The following is a 26,645-nucleotide window of genomic DNA, read 5'->3' as shown; positions in this document are numbered from 1 at the left end:
CAGTGTCCCTCCCCTCTCCCCATCACTGCCGGAGACGGGAACTGTTCCAGTCTCCCTCTCCCCCATCACTGCCAGAGCCAGGAACTGCCCCCGTGTCCCTCTCCCCATCACTGCTCGAGCCAGGAACTGCCCCAGTGTCCCTATCCCCCATTCACTCCCCGAGCCAGGAACTGCCTCAGTGTCCCTCTCCCCCATCACTGCCAGAGCCAGGAACTGCCCCAGTGTCCATCTAACCCATCACAACCAGAGCCAGGAACTGCCCGTGCCCCTCCCCCCATCACTGCCCGAGCCAGGAACTGCCCCAGTGTCCCTCTCCCCCATCACTGCCAGAGCCAGAAACTGCCTCTGTGTCCCTCTCCCCATCACTGCCCGAGCCAGGAACTGCTGTCAGTGTCCCTATCCCCCATTCACTCCCCGAGCCAGGAACTGCCTCAGTGTCCCTCCCCTCTACCCATCACTGCCGGTGACGGGAACTGTTCCAGTCTCCCTCTCCCCCATCACTGCCAGAGCCAGGAACTGCCCCCGTGTCCCTCTCCCCATCACTGCTCGAGCCAGGAACTGCCCCAGTGTCCCTATCCCCCATTCACTCCCCGAGCCAGGAACTCCCTCAGTGTCCCTCTCCCCCATCACTGCCAGAGCCGGGAACTGCCTCAGTGTCCCTCTCCCCCATCACTGCCAGAGCCAGGAACTGCCCCAATGTCCCTCTCCCCCATCACTGCCAGAGCCAGGAACTGCCCCAGTGTCCCTCTCCCCCATCACTGCCCGAGCCAGGAACTGCCCCAGTGTCCCTCTCCCCCATCACTGCCAGAGCCAGGAACTGCCCCAGTGTCCCTTTCCCCCATCACTGCCGGAGCCAGGAACTTGCCCAGTGTCCCTCTCCCCCATCACTGCCAGAGCCGGGAACTGCCTCAGTGACCCTCCCCTCTCCCCCATCACAGCCAGAGCCAGGAACTGCCTCAGTGTCCCTCTCGCCCATCACTGCTAGAGCCAGGAACTGCCCCAGTCTCCCTCTCCCCCATCACTGCCCGAGCCAGGAACTGCCCCAGTGTCCCTCTCCCCCAACACTGCCAGAGCCAGGAACTGCCCCAGTGTGCCTCTCCCCCATCACTGCCAGAGCCAGGAACTGCCCGTGCCCCTCCACCCATCACTGCCAGGGCCAGGAACTCCCTCCTTGTCCCTCTCCCCCATCACTGCCCGAGACTGGATCTGCCTCAGTGTCCCTCTCCCCCATCACTGCCCGAGCCAGGAACTGCCCCAGTGTCCCTCTCCCCCATCACTGCCAGGGCCAGGAACTGCCCCAGTGTCCCTCTCCCCATCACTGCCCGAGCCAGAAAGTGCTGTCAGTGTCCCTCTCCCCATTCACTCCCCGAGCCAGGAACTGCCCCAGTGTCCCTCTTCCCCATCACTGCCCGAGACAGGATCTGCCCCAGTGTCCCTCTCCCCCATCACTGCCCGAGACTGGATCTGCCTCAGTGTCCCTCTCCCCCATCACTGCCCGAGACTGGATCTGCCTCAGTGTCCCTCTCCCCCATCACTGCCCGAGCCAGGAACTGCCCCAGTGTCCCTCTCCCCATCACTGCCAGAGCCAGGAACTGCCCCAGTGTCCCTCTCCCCATCACTTCCCGAGCCAGGAACTGCCTCAGTGTCCCTCTTCCCCATCACTGCCCGAGCCAGGAACTGCCCGTGCCCCTCCCCCCATCACTGCCCAAGCCAGGAACTGCCCCAGTGTCCCTCTCCCCCATCACTGCCCGAGCCAGGAACTGCCTCAGTGTCCCTCTTCCCCATCACTGCCCGAGACAGATTCTGCCCCAGTGTCCCTCTCCCCCATCACTGCCCGAGCCAGGAACTGCCTCAGTGTCCCTCTTCCCCATCAATGCCCGAGACAGAATCTGCCCCAGTGTCCCTCTCCCCCATCACTGCCCGAGCCAGGATGTGCCTCAGTGTCCCTCTCCCCATCACTGCCCGAGCCAGGAACTGCCTCAGTGTCCCTCTCCCCATCACTGCCCGAGACTGGATCTGCCCCACTGTTCCTCTCCCCCATCACTGCCCGAGCCAGGAACTGCCTCAGTGTCCCTCTCCCCATCACTGCCCGAGCCAGGAACTGCCCCAGTGTCCCTCTCCCCCATCACTGCCAGAGCCAGGAACACCCTCAGTGTCCCTCTCCCCCATCACTGCCCGAGCCAGGAACTGCCTCAATGTCCCTCTCACCCATCACTGCCAGAGCCAGGAACAACCTCAGTGTCCCTCTCCCCCATCACTGCCCGAGCCAGGTACTGCCTCAGTGTCCCTCCCCTCTCCCCATCACTGCCGGAGCCAGGAACCTGCCCAGTTTCCCTCGCCCCCATGACTGCCAGGCCCAGGAACTGCCCCAGTGTCCCTCTCCCCCATCACTGCCAGAACCAGGTACTGCCCCAGTGTCCCTCTCCCCCATCACTGCCCGAGCCAGGAACTGCCCCAGTGTCCCTCTCCCCCATCACTGCCAGGCCCAGGAACTGCCCCAGTGTCCCTCTCCCCAATCACTGCCCGAGCCAGGAACTGCCCCAGTGTCCCTCTCCCCCATCACTGCCAGAGCCAGGAACACCCTCAGTGTCCCTCTCCCCCATCACTGCCCGAGCCAGGAACTGCCTCAGTGTCCCTCTCACCCATCACTGCCAGAGCCAGGAACACCCTCAGTGTCCCTCTCCCCCATCACTGCCCGAGCCAGGTACTGCCCCAGTGTCCCTCTCACCCATCACTGCCAGAGCCAGGAACTGCCCCAGTGTCCCTCTCCCCCATCACTGCCCGAGCCAGGAACTGCCCCAGTGTCCCTCTCCCCCATCACTGCCAGGCCCAGGAACTGCCCCAGTGTCCCTCTCCCCCATCACTGCCCGAGCCAGGAACTGCCCCAGTGTCCCTCTCCCCCATCACTGCCCGAGCCAGTAACTGGTGTCCGTGTCCCTATCCCCCATTCACTCCCCGAGCCAGGAACTGCCTCAGTGTCCCTCTCCCTCATCACTGCCAGAGACAGGAACTGCCTCAGTGTCCCTCTCCCCCATCACTGCCAGAACCAGGTACTGCCCCAGTGTCCCTCTCCCCCATCACTGCCCGAGCCAGGAACTGCCCCAGTGTCCCTCTCCCCCATCACTGCCCGAGCCAGGAACTGCCTCAGCGTCCCTCTCCCCCATCACTGCCAGAGCCAGGAACTGCCTCAGTGTCCCTCTCCCCCATCACTGCCCGAGCCAGGAACTGCCTCAGCGTCCCTCTCCCCCATCACTGCCAGAGCCAGGAACTGCCTCAGTGTCCCTCTCCCCCATCACTGCCAGAGCCAGGAACTGCCTCAGTGTCCCTCTCCCCATTCACTCCCCGAGCCAGGAACTGCCCCAGTGTCCCTCTCCCCCATCACTGCCAGAGCCAGGAACTGCCTCAGTGTCCCTCTCCCCCATCACTGCCAGAGCCAGGAACTGCCCGTGCCCCTCCACCCATCACTGCCAGAGCCAGGAACTGCCCCAGTGTCCCTCTCCCCCATCACTGCCAGAGCCAGGAACTGCCCCAGTGTCCCTCTCCCCAATCACTGCCAGAGACAGGAACTGCCCCAGTGTCCCTCTCCCCCATCACTGCCCGAGCCAGGAACTGCCCCAGTGTCCCTCTCCCCCATCACTGCCCGAGCCAGGAACTGCCCCAGTGTCACTCTTCCCCCATCACTGCCCGAGCCAGGAACTGCCCCAGTGTCCCTCTCCCCATCACTGCCAGAGCCAGAAACTGCCCCAGTGTCCCTCTCCCCATCACTGCCAGGGCCAGGAACTCCCTCCGTGTCCCTCTCCCCCATCACTGCCAGAGCCAGTAACTGCCCCAGTGTCCCTCTCCCCCATCACTGCCGGAGCCGGGAACTGTTCCAGTGTCCCTCTCCCCCATCACTGCCAGAGCCAGGAACTGCCCGTGCCCCTCCCCCCATCACTGCCAGGGCCAGGAACTCCCTCCGTGTCCCTCTCCCCATCACTGCCAGTGCCAGGAACTGCCCCAATGTCCCTCTCCCCCATCACTGTCAGAGCCAGGAACTGCCCATGCCCCTCCCCCCATCACTGCCAGGGCCAGGAACTCCCTCCGTGTCCCTCTCCCCCCATCACTGCCCGAGACAGGATCTGCCCCAGTGTCCCTCTCCCCCATCACTGCCCGAGCCAGGAACTGCCTCAGTGTCCCTCTTCCCCATCACTGCCCGAGACAGGATCTGCCCCAGTGTCCCTCTCCCCCATCACTCCCCGAGCCAGGACCTGCCTCAGTGTCCCTCTCCCCCATCACTGCCCGAGACTGGATCTGCCCCAGTGTCCCTCTCCCCCATCACTGCCAGAGCCAGGAACACCCTCAGTGTCCCTCTCCCCCATCACTGCCCGAGCCAGGAACTGCCTCAGTGTCCCTCTCCCCATCACTGCCCGAGCCAGGAACTGCCCCAGTGTCCTTCTCCCCCATCACTGCCAGAGTCAGGAAAACCCTCAGTGTCCCTCTCCCCCATCACTGCCCGAGCCAGGAACTGCCTCAGTGTCCCTCTCCCCATCACTGCCCGAGACTGGATCTGCCCCAGTGTCCCTCTCCCCCATCACTGCCCGAGCCAGGAACTGCCCCAGTGTCCCTCTCCCCCATCACTGCCAGAGCCAGGAACACCCTCAGTGTCCCTCTCCCCCATCACTGCCCGAGCCAGGAACTGCCCCAGTGTCCCTCTCCCCCATCACTGCCAGAGCCAGGAACACCCTCAGTGTCCCTCTAACCCATCACTGCCCGAGCCAGGAACTCCCTCAGTGTCCCTCTCCCGCATCACTGACAGAGCCAGGAACTGCCCCAGTGTCCCTCTCCCCCATCACTGCCAGAGCCAGGAACTGCCCCAGTGTCCCTCTCCCCCATCACTGCCAGAGCCAGGAACTGCCCCAGTGTCCCTCTCCCCCATCACTGCCAGAGCCAGGAACTGCCTCAGTGTCCCTCTCCCCCATTACTGCCAGAGCCGGGAACTGCCTCAGTGTCCCTCTCCCCCATCACTGCCAGAGCCAGGAACTGCCCCAATGTCCCTCTCCCCCATCACTGCCAGAGCCAGGAACTGCCCCAGTGTCCCTCTCCCCCATCACTGCCCGAGCCAGGAACTGCCCCAGTGTCCCTCTCCCCCATCACTGCCAGAGCCAGGAACTGCCCCAGTGTCCCTCTCCCCCATCACTGCCGGAGCCAGGAACTTGCCCAGTGTCCCTCTCCCCCATCACTGCCAGAGCCGGGAACTGCCTCAGTGACCCTCCCCTCTCCCCCATCACTGCCAGAGCCAGGAACTGCCTCAGTGTCCCTCTCGCCCATCACTGCTAGAGCCAGGAACTGCCCCAGTCTCCCTCTCCCCCATCACTGCCCGAGCCAGGAACTGCCCCAGTGTCCCTCTCCCCCAAAACTGCCAGAGCCAGGAACTGCCCCAGTGTCCCTCTCCCCCATCACTGCCAGAGCCAGGAACTGCCCCAGTGTCCCTCTCCCCCATCACTGCCCGAGCCAGGAACTGCCCCAGTGTCCCTCTCCCCCATCACTGCCAGGGCCAGGAACTGCCCCAGTGTCCCTCTCCCCATCACTGCCCGAACCAGGAAGTGCTGTCAGTGTCCCTCTCCCCATTCACTCCCCAAGCCAGGAACTGCCCCAGTGTCCCTCTTCCCCATCACTGCCCGAGACAGGATCTGCCCCAGTGTCCCTCTCCCCCATCACTGCACGAGACTGGATCTACCTCAGCGTCCCTCTCCCCCATCACTGCCCGAGACTGGATCTGCCTCAGTGTCCCTCTCCCCCATCACTGCCCGAGCCAGGAACTGCCCCAGTGTCCCTCTCCCCCATCACTGCCAGAGCCAGGAACTGCCCCAGTGTCCCTCTCCCCATCACTGCCCGAGCCAGGAACTGCCTCAGTGTCCCTCTTCCCCATCACTGCCCGAGCCAGGAACTGCCCGTGCCCCTCCCCCCATCCCTGCCCGAGCCAGGAACTGCCCCAGTGTCCCTCTCCCCCATCACTGCCCGAGCCAGGAACTGCCTCAGTGTCCCTCTTCCCCATCACTGCCCGAGACAGATTCTGCCCCAGTGTCCCTCTCCCCCATCACTGCCCGAGCCAGGAACTGCCTCAGTGTCCCTCTTCCCCATCACTGCCCGAGACAGGATCTGCCCCAGTGTCCCTCTCCCCCATCACTCCCCGAGCCAGGATCTGCCTCAGTGTCCCTCTCCCCATCACTGCCCGAGCCAGGAACTGCCTCAGTGTCCCTCTCCCCATCACTGCCCGAGACTGGATCTGCCCCAGTGTTCCTCTCCCCCATCACTGCCAGAGCCAGGAACACCCTCAGTGTCCCTCTCCCCATCACTGCCCGAGCCAGGAACTGCCCCAGTGTCCCTCTCCCCCATCACTGCCCGAGCCAGGAACTGCCCCAGTGTCCCTCTCCCCCATCACTGCCAGAGCCAGGAAACACCCTCAGTGTCCCTCTCCCCCATCACTGCCAGTGCCAGGAACTGCCTCAGTGTCCCTCTCACCCATCACTGCCAGAGCCAGGAACACCCTCAGTGTCCCTCTCCCCCATCACTGCCCGAGCCAGGTACTGCCTCAGTGTCCCTCCCCTCTCCCCATCACTGCCGGAGCCAGGAACCTGCCCAGTTTCCCTCGCCCCCATGACTGCCAGGCCCAGGAACTGCCCCAGTGTCCCTCTCCCCCATCACTGCCAGAACCAGGTACTGCCCCAGTGTCCCTCTCCCCCATCACTGCCCGAGCCATGAACTGCCCCAGTGTCCCTCTCCCCCATCACTGCCAGGCCCAGGAACTGCCCCAGTGTCCCTCTCCCGCATCACTGACAGAGCCAGGAACTGCCCCAGTGTCCCTCTCCCCCATCACTGCCAGAGCCAGGAACTGCCCCAGTGTCCCTCTCCCCCATCACTGCCAGAGCCAGGAACTGCCCCAGTGTCCCTCTCCCCCATCACTGCCAGAGCCAGGAACTGCCTCAGTGTCCCTCTCCCCCATTACTGCCAGAGCCGGGAACTGCCTCAGTTTCCCTCTCCCCATCACTGCCACAGCCAGGAACTGCCCCAATGTCCCTCTCCCCCATCACTGCCAGAGCCAGGAACTGCCCCAGTGTCCCTCTCCCCCATCACTGCCCGAGCCAGGAACTGCCCCAGTGTCCCTCTCCCCCATCACTGCCAGAGCCAGGAACTGCCCCAGTGTCCCTCTCCCCCATCACTGCCGGAGCCAGGAACTTGCCCAGTGTCCCTCTCCCCCATCACTGCCAGAGCCGGGAACTGCCTCAGTGACCCTCCCCTCTCCCCCATCACTGCCAGAGCCAGGAACTGCCTCAGTGTCCCTCTCGCCCATCACTGCTAGAGCCAGGAACTGCCCCAGTCTCCCTCTCCCCCATCACTGCCCGAGCCAGGAACTGCCCCAGTGTCCCTCTCCCCCAAAACTGCCAGAGCCAGGAACTGCCCCAGTGTCCCTCTCCCCCATCACTGCCAGAGCCAGGAACTGCCCCAGTGTCCCTCTCCCCCATCACTGCCCGAGCCAGGAACTGCCCCAGTGTCCCTCTCCCCCATCACTGCCAGGGCCAGGAACTGCCCCAGTGTCCCTCTCCCCATCACTGCCCGAGCCAGGAAGTGCTGTCAGTGTCCCTCTCCCCATTCACTCCCCAAGCCAGGAACTGCCCCAGTGTCCCTCTTCCCCATCACTGCCCGAGACAGGATCTGCCCCAGTGTCCCTCTCCCCCATCACTGCACGAGACTGGATCTACCTCAGCGTCCCTCTCCCCCATCACTGCCCGAGACTGGATCTGCCTCAGTGTCCCTCTCCCCCATCACTGCCCGAGCCAGGAACTGCCCCAGTGTCCCTCTCCCCCATCACTGCCAGAGCCAGGAACTGCCCCAGTGTCCCTCTCCCCATCACTGCCCGAGCCAGGAACTGCCTCAGTGTCCCTCTTCCCCATCACTGCCCGAGCCAGGAACTGCCCGTGCCCCTCCCCCCATCACTGCCCGAGCCAGGAACTGCCCCAGTGTCCCTCTCCCCCATCACTGCCCGAGCCAGGAACTGCCTCAGTGTCCCTCTTCCCCATCACTGCCCGAGACAGATTCTGCCCCAGTGTCCCTCTCCCCCATCACTGCCCGAGCCAGGAACTGCCTCAGTGTCCCTCTTCCCCATCACTGCCCGAGACAGGATCTGCCCCAGTGTCCCTCTCCCCCATCACTCCCCGAGCCAGGATCTGCCTCAGTGTCCCTCTCCCCATCACTGCCCGAGCCAGGAACTGCCTCAGTGTCCCTCTTCCCATCACTGCCCGAGCCAGGAACTGCCTCAGTGTCCCTCTCCCCATCACTGCCCGAGCCAGGAACTGCCCCAGTGTCCCTCTCCCCCATCACTGCCAGAGCCAGGAACACCCTCAGTGTCCCTCTCCCCCATCACTGCCCGAGCCAGGAACTGCCCCAGTGTCCCTCTCCCCCATCACTGCCAGAGCCAGGAACACCCTCAGTGTCCCTCTCCCCCATCACTGCCAGTGCCAGGAACTGCCTCAGTGTCCCTCTCACCCATCACTGCCAGAGCCAGGAACACCCTCAGTGTCCCTCTCCCCCATCACTGCCCGAGCCAGGTACTGCCTCAGTGTCCCTCCCCTCTCCCCATCACTGCCGGAGCCAGGAACCTGCCCAGTTTCCCTCGCCCCCATGACTGCCAGGCCCAGGAACTGCCCCAGTGTCCCTCTCCCCCATCACTGCCAGAACCAGGTACTGCCCCAGTGTCCCTCTCCCCCATCACTGCACGAGCCATGAACTGCCCCAGTGTCCCTCTCCCCCATCACTGCCAGGCCCAGGAACTGCCCCAGTGTCCCTCTCCCGCATCACTGACAGAGCCAGGAACTGCCCCAGTGTCCCTCTCCCCCATCACTGCCAGAGCCAGGAACTGCCCCAGTGTCCCTCTCCCCCATCACTGCCAGAGCCAGGAACTGCCCCAGTGTCCCTCTCCCCCATCACTGCCAGAGCCAGGAACTGCCTCAGTGTCCCTCTCCCCCATTACTGCCAGAGCCGGGAACTGCCTCAGTGTCCCTCTCCCCCATCACTGCCAGAGCCAGGAACTGCCCCAATGTCCCTCTCCCCCATCACTGCCAGAGCCAGGAACTGCCCCAGTGTCCCTCTCCCCCATCACTGCCCGAGCCAGGAACTGCCCCAGTGTCCCTCTCCCCCATCACTGCCAGAGCCAGGAACTGCCCCAGTGTCCCTCTCCCCCATCACTGCCGGAGCCAGGAACTTGCCCAGTGTCCCTCTCCCCCATCACTGCCAGAGCCGGGAACTGCCTCAGTGACCCTCCCCTCTCCCCCATCACTGCCAGAGCCAGGAACTGCCTCAGTGTCCCTCTCGCCCATCACTGCTAGAGCCAGGAACTGCCCCAGTCTCCCTCTCCCCCATCACTGCCCGAGCCAGGAACTGCCCCAGTGTCCCTCTCCCCCAAAACTGCCAGAGCCAGGAACTGCCCCAGTGTCCCTCTCCCCCATCACTGCCAGAGCCAGGAACTGCCCCAGTGTCCCTCTCCCCCATCACTGCACGAGACTGGATCTACCTCAGCGTCCCTCTCCCCCATCACTGCCCGAGACTGGATCTGCCTCAGTGTCCCTCTCCCCCATCACTGCCCGAGCCAGGAACTGCCCCAGTGTCCCTCTCCCCCATCACTGCCAGAGCCAGGAACTGCCCCAGTGTCCCTCTCCCCATCACTGCCCGAGCCAGGAACTGCCTCAGTGTCCCTCTTCCCCATCACTGCCCGAGCCAGGAACTGCCCGTGCCCCTCCCCCCATCACTGCCCGAGCCAGGAACTGCCCCAGTGTCCCTCTCCCCCATCACTGCCCGAGCCAGGAACTGCCTCAGTGTCCCTCTTCCCCATCACTGCCCGAGACAGATTCTGCCCCAGTGTCCCTCTCCCCCATCACTGCCCGAGCCAGGAACTGCCTCAGTGTCCCTCTTCCCCATCACTGCCCGAGACAGGATCTGCCCCAGTGTCCCTCTCCCCCATCACTCCCCGAGCCAGGATCTGCCTCAGTGTCCCTCTCCCCATCACTGCCCGAGCCAGGAACTGCCTCAGTGTCCCTCTCCCCATCACTGCCCGAGACTGGATCTGCCCCAGTGTTCCTCTCCCCCATCACTGCCAGAGCCAGGAACACACTCAGTGTCCCTCTCCCCATCACTGCCCGAGCCAGGAACTGCCCCAGTGTCCCTCTCCCCCATCACTGCCAGAGCCAGGAACACCCTCAGTGTCCCTCTCCCCCATCACTGCCCGAGCCAGGAACTGCCCCAGTGTCCCTCTCCCCCATCACTGCCAGAGCCAGGAACACCCTCAGTGTCCCTCTCCCCCATCACTGCCCGAGCCAGGAACTGCCTCAGTGTCCCTCTCCCCCATCACTGCCCGAGCCAGGTACTGCCTCAGTGTCCCTCCCCTCTCCCCATCACTGCCGGAGCCAGGAACCTGCCCAGTTTCCCTCGCCCCCATGACTGCCAGGCCCAGGAACTGCCCCAGTGTCCCTCTCCCCCATCACTGCCAGAACCAGGTACTGCCCCAGTGTCCCTCTCCCGCATCACTGCCCGAGCCAGGAACTGCCCCAGTGTCCCTCTCCCCCATCACTGCCCGAGCCAGGAACTGCCCCAGTGTCCCTCTCCCCCATCACTGCCCGAGCCAGTAACTGGTGTCCGTGTCCCTATCCCCCATTCACTCCCCGAGCCAGGAACTGCCTCAGTGTCCCTCTCCCCCATCACTGCCAGAGACAGGAACTGCCTCAGTGTCCCTCTCCCCCATCACTGCCAGAACCAGGTACTGCCCCAGTGTCCCTCTTCCCCCATCACTGCCCGAGCCAGGAACTGCCCCAGTGTCCCTCTCCCCCATCACTGCCCGAGCCAGGAACTGCCTCAGCGTCCCTCTCCCCCATCACTGCCAGAGCCAGGAACTGCCTCAGTGTCCCTCTCCCCCATCACTGCCAGAGCCAGGAACTGCCTCAGTGTCCCTCTCCCCCATCACTGCCAGAGCCAGGAACTGCCTCAGTGTCCCTCTCCCCATTCACTCCCCGAGCCAGGAACTGCCCCAGTGTCCCTCTCCCCCATCACTGCCAGAGCCAGGAACTGCCCCAGTGTCCCTCTCCCCCATCACTGCCAGAGCCAGGAACTGCCTCAGTGTCCCTCTCCCCCATCACTGCCAGAGCCAGGAACTGCCCGTGCCCCTCCACCCATCACTGCCAGAGCCAGGAACTGCCCCAGTGTCCCTCTCCCCCATCACTGCCAGAGCCAGGAACTGCCTCAGTGTTCCTCTCCCCCATCACTGCCAGAGCCAGGAATTGCCTCAGTGTCCCTCTCCCCCATTCACTCCCAGAGCCAGGAACTGCCTCAGTGTCCCTCTCCCCCATCACTGCCCGAGCCAGGAACTTCCTCAGTGTCCCTCTTTCCCCATCACTGCCCGAGCCAGGAACTCCCTCAGTGTCCCTCTCCCGCATCACTGACAGAGCCAGGAACTGCCCCAGTGTCCCTCTCCCCCATCACTGCCAGAGCCAGGAACTGCCCCAGTGTCCCTCTCCCCCATCACTGCCAGAGCCAGGAACTGCCCCAGTGTCCCTCTCCCCCATCACTGCCAGAGCCAGGAACTGCCTCAGTGTCCCTCTCCCCCATCACTGCCAGAGCCAGGAACTGCCTCAGTGTCCCTCTCCCCCATCACTGCCAGAGCCAGGAACTGCCTCAGTGTCCCTCTCCCCCATCACTGCCCGAGCCAGGAACTGCCTCAGTGTCCCTCTCCCCATCACTGCCCGAGACAGGATCTGCCTCAGTGTCCCTCTCCCCATCACTGCCCGAGACAGGATCTGCCCCAGTGTCCCTCTCCCCCATCACTGCCCGAGACAGGATCTGCCTCAGTGTCCCTCTCCCCCATCACTGCCAGAGCCAGGAACTGCCTCAGTGTCCCTCTCCCCCATCACTGCCAGAGCCAGGAACTGCCTCAGTGTCCCTCTCCCCCATCACTGCCCGAGACAGGATCTGCCCCAGTGTCCCTCTCCCCCATCACTGCCCGAGACAGGATCTGCCTCAGTGTCCCTCTCCCTCATCACTGCCTGAGCCAGGAACTGCCTCAGTGTCCCTCTCCCCCATCACTGCCAGAGCCAGGAACTGCCTCAGTGTCCCTCTCCCCATCACTGCCAGAGCCAGGAACTGCCTCAGTGTCCCTCTCCCCATGACTGCCCGAGCCAGGAACTGCCTCAGTGTCCCTCTCCCCATCACTGCCCGAGCCAGGAACTGCCTCAGTGTCCCTCTCCCCATCACTGCCAGAGCCAGGAACTGCCTCAGTGTCCCTCTCCCCATCACTGCCCGAGACAGGATCTGCCCCAGTGTCCCTCTCCCCCATCACTGCCCGAGACAGGAACTGCCCCAGTGTCCCTCTCCCCCATCACTGCCCGAGCCAGGAACTGCCCCAGTGTCCCTCTCCCCCATCACTGCCGGAGCCAGGAACTGCCTCAGTGTCCCTCTCCCCCATCACTGCCAGAGCCAGGAACTGCCCCAGTGTCCCTCTCCCCCATCACTGCCGGAGCCAGGAACTGCCCCAGTGTCCCTCTCCCCCATCACTGCCCGAGCCAGGAACTGTTGTCCGTGTCCCTATCCCCCATTCACTCCCCGCGTCAGGAACTGCCTCAGTGTCCCTCTCCCCCATCACTGCCAGAGCGAGGAACTGCCTCAGGGTCCCTCTCCCCCATCACTGCCAGAACCAGGTACTGCCCCAGTGTCCCTCTTCCCCCATCACTGCCCGAGCCAGGAACTGCCCCAGTGTCCCTCTCCCCCATCACTGCCCGAGCCAGGAACTGCCTCAGTGTCCCTCTCCCCCATCACTGCCAGAGCCAGGAACTGCCTCAGTGTCCCTCTCCCCCATCACTGCCAGAGCCAGGAACTGCCTCAGTGTCCCTCTCCCCATTCACACCCCGAGCCAGGAACTGCCCCAGTGTCCCTCTCCCCCATCACTGCCAGAGCCAGGAACTGCCCCAGTGTCCCTCTCCCCCATCACTGCCAGAGCCAGGAACTGCCTCAGTGTCCCTCTCCCCCATCACTGCCAGAGCCAGGAACTGCCCGTGCCCCTCCACCCATCACTGCCAGAGCCAGGAACTGCCCCAGTGTCCCTCTCCCCCATCACTGCCAGAGCCAGGAACTGCCTCAGTGTTCCTCTCCCCCATCACTGCCAGAGCCAGGAATTGCCTCAGTGTCCCTCTCCCCCATTCACTCCCAGAGCCAGGAACTGCCTCAGTGTCCCTCTCCCCCATCACTGCCCGAGCCAGGAACTTCCTCAGTGTCCCTCTTTCCCCATCACTGCCCGAGCCAGGAACTCCCTCAATGTCCCTCTCCCGCATCACTGACAGAGCCAGGAACTGCCCCAGTGTCCCTCTAACCCATCACTGCCCGAGCCAGGAACTCCCTCAGTGTCCCTCTCCCGCATCACTGACAGAGCCAGGAACTGCCCCAGTGTCCCTCTCCCCCATCACTGCCAGAGCCAGGAACTGCCCCAGTGTCCCTCTCCCCCATCACTGCCAGAGCCAGGAACTGCCCCAGTGTCCCTCTCCCCCATCACTGCCAGAGCCAGGAACTGCCTCAGTGTCCCTCTCCCCCATCACTGCCAGAGCCAGGAACTGCCTCAGTGTCCCTCTCCCCCATCACTGTCAGAGCCAGGAACTGCCTCAGTGTCCCTCTCCCCCATCACTGCCCGAGCCAGGAACTGCCTCATTGTCCCTCTCCCCATCACTGCCCGAGACAGGATCTGCCTCAGTGTCCCTCTTCCCCATCACTGCCCGAGACAGGATCTGCCCCAGTGTCCCTCTCCCCCATCACTGCCCGAGACAGGATCTGCCTCAGTGTCCCTCTCCCCCATCACGGCCCGAGCCAGGAACTGCCCCAGTGTCCCTCTCCCCCATCACTGCCCGAGCCAGGAACTGCCACAGTGTCCCTCTTCTTCCATCACTGCCCGAGCCAGGAACTGCCTCAGTGTCCCTCTCCCCATCACTGCCCGAGACAGGATCTGCCCCAGTGTCCCTCTCCCCCATCACTGCCCGAGACAGGATCTGCCTCAGTGTCCCTCTCCCCCATCACTGCCAGAGCCAGGAACTGCCTCAGTGTCCCTCTCCCCCATCACTGCCAGAGCCAGGAACTGCCTCAGTGTCCCTCTCCCCCATCACTGCCCGAGACAGGATCTGCCCCAGTGTCCCTCTCCCCCATCACTGCCCGAGACAGGATCTGCCTCAGTGTCCCTCTCCCTCATCACTGCCTGAGCCAGGAACTGCCTCAGTGTCCCTCTCCCCCATCACTGCCAGAGCCAGGAACTGCCTCAGTGTCCCTCTCCCCATCACTGCCAGAGCCAGGAACTGCCTCAGTGTCCCTCTCCCCATCACTGCCCGAGCCAGGAACTGCCTCAGTGTCCCTCTCCCCATCACTGCCAGAGCCAGGAACTGCCTCAGTGTCCCTCTCCCCATCACTGCCCGAGACAGGATCTGCCTAGGGTGTCCCTCTCCCCCATCACTGCCCGAGACAGGAACTGCCCCAGTGTCCCTCTCCCCCATCACTGCCCGAGCCAGGAACTGTTGTCCGTGTCCCTATCCCCCATTCACTCCCCGCGTCAGGAACTGCCTCAGTGTCCCTCTCCCCCATCACTGCCAGAGCGAGGAACTGCCTCAGGGTCCCTCTCCCCCATCACTGCCCGAGCCAGGAACTGCCTCAGTGTCCCTCTCCCCATCACTGCCCGAGCCAGGAACTGCCTCAGGGTCCCTCTCCCCCATCACTCCCCGAGCCAGGAACTCCCTCCGTGTCCCTCTCCGCCATCCCTGCCAGGGCCAGGAACTCCCTCCGTGTCCCTCTCCCCCATCACTGCCAGAGCCAGGAACTGCCCCAGTGTCCCTCTCCCCCATCACTGCCAGAGCCAGGAACTGCCCGTGCCCCTCCCCCCATCACTGCCAGAGCCAGGAACTCCCTCAGTGTCCCTATCCCCCATCACTGCCCGAGCCAGGAACTGCTGTCAGTGTCCCTATCCCCCATTCACTCCCCGAGCCAGGAACTGCCTCAGTGTCCCTCTCCCCCATCACTGCCCGAGCCAGGAACTGCCCCAGTGTCCCTCTCCCCAATCACTGCCAGAGCCAGGAACTGCCCCAGTGTCCCTCTCCCCCATCACTGCCAGAGCCAGGAACTGTCTCAGTGTCCCTCTCCCCCATTACTGCCAGAGCCGGGAACTGCCTCAGTGTCCCTCTCCCCCATCACTGCCAGAGCCAGGAACTGCCCCAATGTCCCACTCCCCCATCACTGCCAGAGCCAGGAACTGCCCCAGTGTCCCTCTCCCCCATCACTGCCCGAGCCAGGAACTGCCACAGTGTCCCTCTCCCCCATCACTGCCAGAGCCAGGAACTGCCCCAGTGTCCCTCTCCCCCATCACTGCCGGAGCCAGGAACTTGCCCAGTGTCCCTCTCCCCCATCACTGCCAGAGCCGGGAACTGCCTCAGTGACCCTCCCCTCTCCCCCATCACTGCCAGAGCCAGGAACTGCCTCAGTGTCCCTCTCGCCCATCACTGCTAGAGCCAGGAACTGCCCCAGTCTCCCTCTCCCCCATCACTGCCCGAGCCAGGAACTGCCCCAGTGTCCCTCTCCCCCAACACTGCCAGAGCCAGGAACTGCCCCAGTGTGCCTCTCCCCCATCACTGCCAGAGCCAGGAACTGCCCCAGTGTCCCTCTCCCCCAACACTGCCAGAGACTGGATCTGCCTCAGTGTCCCTCTCCCCCATCACTGCCCGAGCCAGGAACTGCCCCAGTGTCCCTCTCCCCCATCACTGCCAGGGCCAGGAACTGCCCCAGTGTCCCTCTCCCCATCACTGCCCGAGCCAGGAAGTGCTGTCAGTGTCCCTCTCCCCATTCACTCCCCGAGCCAGGAACTGCCCCAGTGTCCCTCTTCCCCATCACTGCCCGAGACAGGATCTGCCCCAGTGTCCCTCTCCCCCATCACTGCCCGAGACTGGATCTGCCTCAGTGTCCCTCTCCCCCATCACTGCCCGAGACTGGATCTGCCTCAGGGTCCGTCTCCCCCATCACTGCCCAAGCCAGGAACTGCCCCAGTGTCCCTCTCCCCCATCACTGCCAGAGCCAGGAACTGCCCCAGTGTCCCTCTCCCCATCACTGCCCGCGCCAGGAACTGCCTCAGTGTCCCTCTTCCCCATCACTGCCCGAGCCAGGAACTGCCCGTGCCCCTCCCCCCATCACTGCCCGAGCCAGGAACTGCCCCAGTGTCCCTCTCCCCCATCACTGCCCGAGCCAGGAACTGCCTCAGTGTCCCTCTTCCCCATCACTGCCCGAGACAGATTCTGCCCCAGTGTCCCTCTCCCCCATCACTGCCCGAGCCAGGAACTGCCTCAGTGTCCCTCTTCCCCATCACTGCCCGAGACAGGAGCTGCCCCAGTGTCCCTCTCCCCCATCACTCCCCGAGGCAGGATGTGCCTCAGTGTCCCTCTCCCCATCACTGCCCGAGCCAGGAACTGCCTCAGTGTCCCTCTCCCCATCACTGCCCGAGACTGGATCTGCCCCAGTGTTCCTCTCCCCCATCACTGCCAGAGCCAGGAACACCCTCAGTGTCCCTCTCCCCCATCACTGCCCGAGCCAGGAACTGCCTCAGTGTCCCTCTCCCCATCATTGCCCGAGCCAGGAACTGCCCCAGTGTCCCTCTCCCCCATCACTGCCAGAGCCAGGAACACCCTCAGTGTCCCTCTCCCCCATCACTGCCCGAGCCAGGAACTGCCCCAGTGTCCCTCTCCCCCAACACTGCCAGAGCCAGGAACTGCCTGTGCCCCTCCCCCCATCACTGCCAGGGCCAGGAACTGCTGACAGTGTCCCTCTCCCCCATCACTGCCAGAGCCAGGAACTGCCCCAGTGTCCCTCTCCCCATCACTGCCAGAGCCAGGAACTGCCTCTGTGTCCATCTCCCCATCACTGCCCGAGCCAGGAACTGCTGTCAGTGTCCCTATCCCCCATTCACTCCCCGAGCCAGGAACTGCCTCAGTGTCCCTCTCCCCCATCACTGCCAGAGCCAGGAACTGCCTCTGTGTCCCTCTCCCCATCACTGCCCGAGCCAGGAACTGCCCCAGTGTCCCTCTCCCCCATCACTGCCAGAGCCAGAAACTGCCTCTGTGTCCCTCTCCCCATCACTGCCCGAGCCAGGAACTGCTGTCAGTGTCCCTATCCCCCATTCACTCCCCGAGCCAGGAACTGCCTCAGTGTCCCTCCCCTCTCCCCATCACTGCCGGAGACGGGAACTGTTCCAGTCTCCCTCTCCCCCATCACTGCCAGAGCCAGGAACTGCCCCCGTGTCCCTCTCCCCATCACTGCCAGAGCCAGGAACTGCCCCAGTGTCCCTCTCCCCCATCACTGCCAGAGCCAGGAACTGCCTCAGTGTCCCTCTTCCCCATCACTGCCCGAGCCAGGAACTGCCCGTGCCCCTCCCCCCATCACTGCCCGAGCCAGGAACTGCCCCAGTGTCCCTCTCCCCCATCACTGCCCGAGCCAGGAACTGCCTCAGTGTCCCTCTTCCCCATCACTGCCCGAGACAGATTCTGCCCCAGTGTCCCTCTCCCCCATCACTGCCCGAGCCAGGAACTGCCTCAGTGTCCCTCTTCCCCATCACTGCCCGAGACAGGATCTGCCCCAGTGTCCCTCTCCCCCATCACTCCCCGAGGCAGGATGTGCCTCAGTGTCCCTCTCCCCATCACTGCCCGAGCCAGGAACTGCCTCAGTGTCCCTCTCCCCCATCACTGCCCGAGACTGGATCTGCCCCAGTGTTCCTCTCCCCCATCACTGCCAGAGCCAGGAACACCCTCAGTGTCCCTCTCCCCCATCACTGCCCGAGCCAGGAACTGCCTCAGTGTCCCTCTCCCCATCACTGCCCGAGCCAGGAACTGCCCCAGTGTCCCTCTCCCCCATCACTGCCAGAGCCAGGAACACCCTCAGTGTCCCTCTCCCCCATCACTGCCCGAGCCAGGAACTGCCCCAGTGTCCCTCTCCCCCAACACTGCCAGAGCCAGGAACTGCCTGTGCCCCTCCCCCCATCACTGCCAGGGCCAGGAACTGCTGACAGTGTCCCTCTCCCCCATCACTGCCAGAGCCAGGAACTGCCCCAGTGTCCCTCTCCCCATCACTGCCAGAGCCAGGAACTGCCTCTGTGTCCATCTCCCCATCACTGCCCGAGCCAGGAACTGCTGTCAGTGTCCCTATCCCCCATTCACTCCCCGAGCCAGGAACTGCCTCAGTGTCCCTCTCCCCCATCACTGCCAGAGCCAGGAACTGCCTCTGTGTCCCTCTCCCCATCACTGCCCGAGCCAGGAACTGCCCCAGTGTCCCTCTCCCCCATCACTGCCAGAGCCAGAAACTGCCTCTGTGTCCCTCTCCCCATCACTGCCCGAGCCAGGAACTGCTGTCAGTGTCCCTATCCCCCATTCACTCCCCGAGCCAGGAACTGCCTCAGTGTCCCTCCCCTCTCCCCATCACTGCCGGAGACGGGAACTGTTCCAGTCTCCCTCTCCCCCATCACTGCCAGAGCCAGGAACTGCCCCCGTGTCCCTCTCCCCATCACTGCTCGAGCCAGGAACTGCCCCAGTGTCCCTATCCCCCATTCACTCCCCGAGCCAGGAACTGCCTCAGTGTCCCTCTCCCCCATCACTGCCAGAGCCAGGAACTGCCCCAGTGTCCATCTAACCCATCACAACCAGAGCCAGGAACTGCCCGTGCCCCTCCCCCCATCACTGCCCGAGCCAGGAACTGCCCCAGTGTCCCTCTCCCCCATCACTGCCAGAGCCAGAAACTGCCTCTGTGTCCCTCTCCCCATCACTGCCCGAGCCAGGAACTGCTGTCAGTGTCCCTATCCCCCATTCACTCCCCGAGCCAGGAACTGCCTCAGTGTCCCTCCCCTCTACCCATCACTGCCGGTGACGGGAACTGTTCCAGTCTCCCTCTCCCCCATCACTGCCAGAGCCAGGAACTGCCCCCGTGTCCCTCTCCCCATCACTGCTCGAGCCAGGAACTGCCCCAGTGTCCCTATCCCCCATTCACTCCCCGAGCCAGGAACTCCCTCAGTGTCCCTCTCCCCCATCACTGCCAGAGCCGGGAACTGCCTCAGTGTCCCTCTCCCCCATCACTGCCAGAGCCAGGAACTGCCCCAATGTCCCTCTCCCCCATCACTGCCAGAGCCAGGAACTGCCCCAGTGTCCCTCTCCCCCATCACTGCCCGAGCCAGGAACTGCCCCAGTGTCCCTCTCCCCCATCACTGCCAGAGCCAGGAACTGCCCCAGTGTCCCTTTCCCCCATCACTGCCGGAGCCAGGAACTTGCCCAGTGTCCCTCTCCCCCATCACTGCCAGAGCCGGGAACTGCCTCAGTGACCCTCCCCTCTCCCCCATCACAGCCAGAGCCAGGAACTGCCTCAGTGTCCCTCTCGCCCATCACTGCTAGAGCCAGGAACTGCCCCAGTCTCCCTCTCCCCCATCACTGCCCGAGCCAGGAACTGCCCCAGTGTCCCTCTCCCCCAACACTGCCAGAGCCAGGAACTGCCCCAGTGTGCCTCTCCCCCATCACTGCCAGAGCCAGGAACTGCCCGTGCCCCTCCACCCATCACTGCCAGGGCCAGGAACTCCCTCCTTGTCCCTCTCCCCCATCACTGCCCGAGACTGGATCTGCCTCAGTGTCCCTCTCCCCCATCACTGCCCGAGCCAGGAACTGCCCCAGTGTCCCTCTCCCCCATCACTGCCAGGGCCAGGAACTGCCCCAGTGTCCCTCTCCCCATCACTGCCCGAGCCAGAAAGTGCTGTCAGTGTCCCTCTCCCCATTCACTCCCCGAGCCAGGAACTGCCCCAGTGTCCCTCTTCCCCATCACTGCCCGAGACAGGATCTGCCCCAGTGTCCCTCTCCCCCATCACTGCCCGAGACTGGATCTGCCTCAGTGTCCCTCTCCCCCATCACTGCCCGAGACTGGATCTGCCTCAGTGTCCCTCTCCCCCATCACTGCCCGAGCCAGGAACTGCCCCAGTGTCCCTCTCCCCATCACTGCCAGAGCCAGGAACTGCCCCAGTGTCCCTCTCCCCATCACTTCCCGAGCCAGGAACTGCCTCAGTGTCCCTCTTCCCCATCACTGCCCGAGCCAGGAACTGCCCGTGCCCCTCCCCCCATCACTGCCCAAGCCAGGAACTGCCCCAGTGTCCCTCTCCCCCATCACTGCCCGAGCCAGGAACTGCCTCAGTGTCCCTCTTCCCCATCACTGCCCGAGACAGATTCTGCCCCAGTGTCCCTCTCCCCCATCACTGCCCGAGCCAGGAACTGCCTCAGTGTCCCTCTTCCCCATCAATGCCCGAGACAGAATCTGCCCCAGTGTCCCTCTCCCCCATCACTGCCCGAGCCAGGATGTGCCTCAGTGTCCCTCTCCCCATCACTGCCCGAGCCAGGAACTGCCTCAGTGTCCCTCTCCCCATCACTGCCCGAGACTGGATCTGCCCCACTGTTCCTCTCCCCCATCACTGCCCGAGCCAGGAACTGCCTCAGTGTCCCTCTCCCCATCACTGCCCGAGCCAGGAACTGCCCCAGTGTCCCTCTCCCCCATCACTGCCAGAGCCAGGAACACCCTCAGTGTCCCTCTCCCCCATCACTGCCCGAGCCAGGAACTGCCTCAATGTCCCTCTCACCCATCACTGCCAGAGCCAGGAACAACCTCAGTGTCCCTCTCCCCCATCACTGCCCGAGCCAGGTACTGCCTCAGTGTCCCTCCCCTCTCCCCATCACTGCCGGAGCCAGGAACCTGCCCAGTTTCCCTCGCCCCCATGACTGCCAGGCCCAGGAACTGCCCCAGTGTCCCTCTCCCCCATCACTGCCAGAACCAGGTACTGCCCCAGTGTCCCTCTCCCCCATCACTGCCCGAGCCAGGAACTGCCCCAGTGTCCCTCTCCCCCATCACTGCCAGGCCCAGGAACTGCCCCAGTGTCCCTCTCCCCAATCACTGCCCGAGCCAGGAACTGCCCCAGTGTCCCTCTCCCCCATCACTGCCAGAGCCAGGAACACCCTCAGTGTCCCTCTCCCCCATCACTGCCCGAGCCAGGAACTGCCTCAGTGTCCCTCTCACCCATCACTGCCAGAGCCAGGAACACCCTCAGTGTCCCTCTCCCCCATCACTGCCCGAGCCAGGTACTGCCCCAGTGTCCCTCTCACCCATCACTGCCAGAGCCAGGAACTGCCCCAGTGTCCCTCTCCCCCATCACTGCCCGAGCCAGGAACTGCCCCAGTGTCCCTCTCCCCCATCACTGCCAGGCCCAGGAACTGCCCCAGTGTCCCTCTCCCCCATCACTGCCCGAGCCAGGAACTGCCCCAGTGTCCCTCTCCCCCATCACTGCCCGAGCCAGTAACTGGTGTCCGTGTCCCTATCCCCCATTCACTCCCCGAGCCAGGAACTGCCTCAGTGTCCCTCTCCCTCATCACTGCCAGAGACAGGAACTGCCTCAGTGTCCCTCTCCCCCATCACTGCCAGAACCAGGTACTGCCCCAGTGTCCCTCTCCCCCATCACTGCCCGAGCCAGGAACTGCCCCAGTGTCCCTCTCCCCCATCACTGCCCGAGCCAGGAACTGCCTCAGCGTCCCTCTCCCCCATCACTGCCAGAGCCAGGAACTGCCTCAGTGTCCCTCTCCCCCATCACTGCCCGAGCCAGGAACTGCCTCAGCGTCCCTCTCCCCCATCACTGCCAGAGCCAGGAACTGCCTCAGTGTCCCTCTCCCCCATCACTGCCAGAGCCAGGAACTGCCTCAGTGTCCCTCTCCCCATTCACTCCCCGAGCCAGGAACTGCCCCAGTGTCCCTCTCCCCCATCACTGCCAGAGCCAGGAACTGCCTCAGTGTCCCTCTCCCCCATCACTGCCAGAGCCAGGAACTGCCCGTGCCCCTCCACCCATCACTGCCAGAGCCAGGAACTGCCCCAGTGTCCCTCTCCCCCATCACTGCCAGAGCCAGGAACTGCCCCAGTGTCCCTCTCCCCAATCACTGCCAGAGACAGGAACTGCCCCAGTGTCCCTCTCCCCCATCACTGCCCGAGCCAGGAACTGCCCCAGTGTCCCTCTCCCCCATCACTGCCCGAGCCAGGAACTGCCCCAGTGTCACTCTTCCCCCATCACTGCCCGAGCCAGGAACTGCCCCAGTGTCCCTCTCCCCATCACTGCCAGAGCCAGAAACTGCCCCAGTGTCCCTCTCCCCATCACTGCCAGGGCCAGGAACTCCCTCCGTGTCCCTCTCCCCCATCACTGCCAGAGCCAGTAACTGCCCCAGTGTCCCTCTCCCCCATCACTGCCGGAGCCGGGAACTGTTCCAGTGTCCCTCTCCCCCATCACTGCCAGAGCCAGGAACTGCCCGTGCCCCTCCCCCCATCACTGCCAGGGCCAGGAACTCCCTCCGTGTCCCTCTCCCCATCACTGCCAGTGCCAGGAACTGCCCCAATGTCCCTCTCCCCCATCACTGTCAGAGCCAGGAACTGCCCATGCCCCTCCCCCCATCACTGCCAGGGCCAGGAACTCCCTCCGTGTCCCTCTCCCCCCATCACTGCCCGAGACAGGATCTGCCCCAGTGTCCCTCTCCCCCATCACTGCCCGAGCCAGGAACTGCCTCAGTGTCCCTCTTCCCCATCACTGCCCGAGACAGGATCTGCCCCAGTGTCCCTCTCCCCCATCACTCCCCGAGCCAGGACCTGCCTCAGTGTCCCTCTCCCCCATCACTGCCCGAGACTGGATCTGCCCCAGTGTCCCTCTCCCCATCACTGCCAGAGCCAGGAACACCCTCAGTGTCCCTCTCCCCCATCACTGCCCGAGCCAGGAACTGCCTCAGTGTCCCTCTCCCCATCACTGCCCGAGCCAGGAACTGCCCCAGTGTCCTTCTCCCCCATCACTGCCAGAGTCAGGAAAACCCTCAGTGTCCCTCTCCCCCATCACTGCCCGAGCCAGGAACTGCCTCAGTGTCCCTCTCCCCATCACTGCCCGAGACTGGATCTGCCCCAGTGTCCCTCTCCCCCATCACTGCCCGAGCCAGGAACTGCCCCAGTGTCCCTCTCCCCCATCACTGCCAGAGCCAGGAACACCCTCAGTGTCCCTCTCCCCCATCACTGCCCGAGCCAGGTACTGCCTCAGTGTCCCTCCCCTCTCCCCATCACTGCCGGAGCCAGGAACCTGCCCAGTTTCCCTCTCCCCCATCACTGCCAGGCCCAGGAACTGCCCCAGTGTCCCTCTCCCCCATTCACTCCCCGAGCCAGGAACTGCCTCAGTGTCCCTCTCCCCCATCACTGCCCGAGCCAGGAACTGCCCCAGTGTCCCTCTCCCCCATCACTGCCAGGCCCAGGAACTGCCCCAGTGTCCCTCTCCCCCATCACTGCCCGAGCCAGTAACTGGTGTCCGTGTCCCTATCCCCCATTCACTCCCCGAGCCAGGAACTGCCTCAGTGTCCCTCTCCCCCATCACTGCCAGAGCCAGGAACTGCCTCAGTGTCCCTCTCCCCCATCACTGCCAGAGCCAGGAACTGCCTCAGTGTCCCTCTCCCCCATCACTGCCAGAGCCAGGAACTGCCCCAGTGTCCCTCTCCCCCATCACTGCCAGAGCCAGGAACTGCCCCAGTGTCCCTCTCCCCCATCACTGCCAGAGCCAGGAACTGCCACAGTGTCCCTCTCCCCCATCACTGCCAGAGCCAGGAACTGCCCGTGCCCCTCCACCCATCACTGCCAGAGCCAGGAACTGCCCCAGTGTCCCTCTCCCCCATCACTGCCAGAGCCAGGAACTGCTGTCCGTGTCCCTATCCCCTATTCACTCCCCGAGCCAGGAACTGCCTCAGTGTCCCTCTCCCCCATCACTGCCAGAGACAGGAACTGCCCCAGTGTCCCTCTCCCCCATCACTGCCCGAGCCAGGAACTGCCTCAGTGTCCCTCTCCCCCATCACTGCCAGAGCCAGGAACTGCCCCAGTGTCCCTCTCCCCCATCACTGCCAGAGCTTGGAACTGCCTCAGCGTCCCTCTCCCCCATCACTGCCGGAGCCAGGAACTGCCTCAGTGTCCCTCTCCCCCATCACTGCCAGAGCCTGGAACTGCCTCAGTGTCCCTCTCCCCCATCACTGCCAGAGCCAGGAACTGCCCCAGTGTCCCTCTCCCCCATCACTGCCAGAGCCAGGAACTGCCTCAGTGTCCCTCTCCCCCATCACTGCCAGAGCCAGGAACTGCCCGTGCCCCTCCACCCATCACTGCCAGAGCCAGGAACTGCCCCAGTGTCCCTCTCCCCCATCACTCCCAGAGCCAGGAACTGCCTCAGTGTCCCTCTCCCCCATCACTGCCCGAGACAGGACCTGCCTCAGTGTCCCTCTCCCCCATCACTGCCCGAGCCAGGAACTGCCCCAGTGTCCCTCTCCCCCATCACTGCCAGAGCCAGGAACTGCCTCAGTGTCCCTCTCCCCCATCACTGCCGGAGCCAGGAACTGCCTCAGTGTCCCTCTCCCCATCACTGCCCGAGCCAGGAACTGCCTCAGTGTCCCTCTCCCCATCACTGCCCGAGCCAGGAACTGCCCCAGTGTCCCTCTCCCACATCACTGCCCGAGCCAGGAACTGCCCCAGTGTCCCTCTCCCCATCACTGCCCGAGCCAGGAACTGCCCCAGTGTCCCTCCCCTCTCCCCATCACTGCCCGAGCCAGGAACTGCCTCAGTGTCCCTCTCCCCCATCACTGCTGGAGCCAGGAACTGCTGTCAGTGTCCCTCTCCCCCATCACTGCCAGAGCCAGGAACTGCCCCAGTGTCCCTCTCCCCCATCACTGCCAGGGCCAGGAACTCCCTCAGTGTCCCTCTTCCCCATCACTGCCCGAGACTGGATCTGCCCCAGTGTCCCTCTCCCCATCACTGCCCGAGACTGGATCTGCCTCAGTGTCCCTCTCCCCATCACTGCCCGAGCCAGGAAGTGCTGTCAGTGTCCCTATCCCCCATTTACTCCCCGATCCAGGAACTGCCTCAGTGTCCCTCTCCCCCATCACTGCCAGAGCCAGTAACTGCCCCAGTGTCCCTCTCCCCCATCACTGCCAGAGCCAGGAACTGCCACAGTGTCCCTCTCCCCATCACTGCAGAGCCAGGAACTGCCCCAGTGTCCCTCTCCCCATCACTGCCAGAGCCAGGAACTGCCCCAGTGTCCCTCTCCCCCATCACTGCCCGAGCCAGGAACTGCCCCAGTGTCCCTCTCCCCCATCACTGCCAGAGCCAGGAACTGCCCCAGTGTCCCTCTCCCCCATCGCTGCCCGAGCCAGGAACTGCCCCAGTGTCCCTCTCCCCCATCGCTGCCCGAGACAGGATCTGCCTCAGTGTCCCTCTCCCCCATCACTGCCCGAGGCAGGAACTGCCCCAGTGTCCCTCTCCCCCATCACTGCCCGAGCCAGGAACTGCCTCAGTGTCCCTCTCCCCCATCACTGCCATAGCCTGGAACTGCCTCAGTGTCCCTCTCCCCCGTCACTGCCATAGCCTGGAACTGCCTCAGTGTCCCTCTCCCCCATCACTGCCCGAGACAGGATCTGCCTCAGTGTCCCTCTCCCCCATCACTGCCCGAGCCAGGAACTGCCCCAGTGTCCCTCTCCCCCATCACTGCCAGAGCCAGGAACTGCCTCAGTGTCCCTCTCCCCCATCACTGCCAGAGCCAGGAACTGCCCCAGTGTCCCTCTCCCCATCACTGCCAGAGCCAGGAACTGCCTCAGTGTCCCTCTCCCCATCACTGCCAGAGCCAGGAACTGCCCCAGTGTCCCTCTCCCCCATCACTGCCAGAGCCAGGAACTGCCCCAGTGTCCCTCTCCCCCATCACTGCCAGAGCCAGGAACTGCCTCAGTGTCCCCTCTCCCCCATCACTGCCAGAGCCAGGAACTGCCTCAGTGTCCCTCTCCCCCACCACTGCCAGAGCCAGGAACTGCCCCAGTGTCCCTCTCCCCCATCACTGCCCGAGCCAGGAACTGCCCCAGTGTCCCTCTCCCCCATCACTGCCCGAGCCAGGATCTGCCTCAGTGTCCCTCTCCCCCATCACTGCCAGAGCCAGGATCTGCCTCAGTGTCCCTCTCCCCCATCACTGCCAGAGCCAGGAACTGCCCCAGTGTCCCTCTCCCCATCACTGCCAGAGCCAGGAACTGCCCGTGACCCTCCCCCATCACTGCCCGAGCCAGGAACTGCCCCAGTGTCCCTCTCCCCCATCACTGCCAGAGCCAGTAACTGCCTCAGTGTCCCTCTCCGCCATCACTGCCCGAGGCAGGATCTGCCCCAGTGTCCCTCTCCCCCCATCACTGCCCGAGCCAGGAACTGCCCCAGTGTCCCTCTCCCCCATCACAGCCAGAGCCAGGAAACACCCTCAGTGTCCCTCTCCCCCATCACTGCCCGAGCCAGGAACTGCCTCAGTGTCCCTCTCCCCCATCACTCCCCGAGCCAGGAACTGCCTCACTGTCCCTCTCCCCCATCACTGCCAGAGACAGGAACTGCCCCAGTGTCCCTCTCCCCCATCACTGCCAGAGCCAGGAACTGCCCCAGTGTCCCTCTCCCCCATCACTGCCAGAGCCAGGAACTGCCTCACTGTCCCTCTCCCCCATCACTGCCAGAGACAGGAACTGCCCCAGTGTCCC

General features: G+C 64.3%; 1 protein-coding gene across 12 annotated transcripts in view; it reads left to right on the top strand.

The window, feature by feature from the left end:
* Positions 1-26,645, top strand: part of zmiz1a (zinc finger, MIZ-type containing 1a) — a 1,215,152-nt gene that overhangs the window by 1,049,453 nt on the left and 139,054 nt on the right. The window lies entirely within an intron of this gene.

The sequence above is a fragment of the Scyliorhinus torazame genome, chromosome 28, assembly GCF_047496885.1.
Source record: "Scyliorhinus torazame isolate Kashiwa2021f chromosome 28, sScyTor2.1, whole genome shotgun sequence".
In the NCBI taxonomy this organism is placed as follows: Eukaryota; Metazoa; Chordata; class Chondrichthyes; order Carcharhiniformes; family Scyliorhinidae; genus Scyliorhinus; species Scyliorhinus torazame.
Note: the sequence above shows the minus strand (reverse complement) of the source record. Positions and strands in the feature narration are given on the sequence as shown.